This window comes from Galeopterus variegatus, unplaced genomic scaffold, assembly GCF_000696425.1.
Source record: "Galeopterus variegatus unplaced genomic scaffold, G_variegatus-3.0.2 Scaffold2764, whole genome shotgun sequence".
In the NCBI taxonomy this organism is placed as follows: Eukaryota; Metazoa; Chordata; class Mammalia; order Dermoptera; family Cynocephalidae; genus Galeopterus; species Galeopterus variegatus.
In genome coordinates, this window is record NW_007728875.1 from 237,929 (window position 1) to 239,123 (window position 1,195).

Below are 1,195 nucleotides of genomic sequence, written 5' to 3' on the forward strand. Positions count from 1 at the left end.
TAAGAAACAGAAGGAAGGTCAGAAAGATCTTCTTGCACCTGCTTTCAAGCACCTTTAACCCAAAATGTTCAGTATGCCAGTGCAGCATATTTTGGGGTGGTGTATTGTTAATCCTTCACCACTGGCAGACAGATAAATTGAGATCTGTAGATCGAAGCTCTTAATTTTCAGATTAAGGGATTAAGACCTTTTCAATAATCTAAGGGAAACAATGTGCAGTTGTAGGGGAGTGTTGACATGGGGAAAAGTTAAATTTTTCAAAAGTAAAGCTAACTCAGTGTACTAATAGTTTGAAAAGTTATTATTAGTGGTGAACAAGGCACTGAACCCCTCGCCTTGCCTCAGGTTGAAGGGTCCACCCTGCTCTGGAGCCCGTAATTGTCCAGCCTCTCTGGGCCCACAACAGCAAGCAACATTGCCACCTGCTGGGAGATAGAGAAATTACAGAATTGGATTATTACTCAAACATTCTTGAATGTCAGGGTCTGAAGCTATATTAAAGAATCCTGTTTTTAAAAAAGAGATGTAAAGAAATTCCAGTTGTGATTAATAACAATTTTTATATTTTAGTTTATAATGCTATTGTTGAATTGTAACTCTTAGACTTGCACTCTAGAAAAACTGCAATTTAGGAATTGTTGTTCTCTTTGAGTAATTTACATGCTTACTCTCAGTTGGTGCCATTAAATTACCATAATTAAATCAAGCAAGTATAGCCTAGTTAAATGTGTTCTGCAATAGAGGGGGGCTAAAAAGGCACATGTGATGCTGTGATTCTTTATTCAAACTGGGTGGAAGAATACACATAGTTAACTTAAAAAGCATCTTGCCAGAGAGAAAAATAAAATAAAAATTTTATTGCTACTCTTGGTAATGGATGCTCTTTTCTTTAGTTAATTTAGAATGGAAAATCTAAGCAGCAAAATGATGTTTGCATAAAGTTGTTCATTGTTTCATTACTAATAATAAAAGGAAAAAAAGAAGTAAGAAAGATGTACAAGTAATTTGGGTAATTTATGATAACTTGAAAACCATTAAACCCTAAAAATGTGTAAGTTAAATGAGAAAATTAAAATCACTGTAATTGCAGCTATGGAAAAATACGCATTCTTACAGAGCGGGGTCAGGATGTCTAGCTGCGTATCTACTGATGGAACTCTCCATGTTAACTCATGTTAGGGTGAACTTCTGGGCC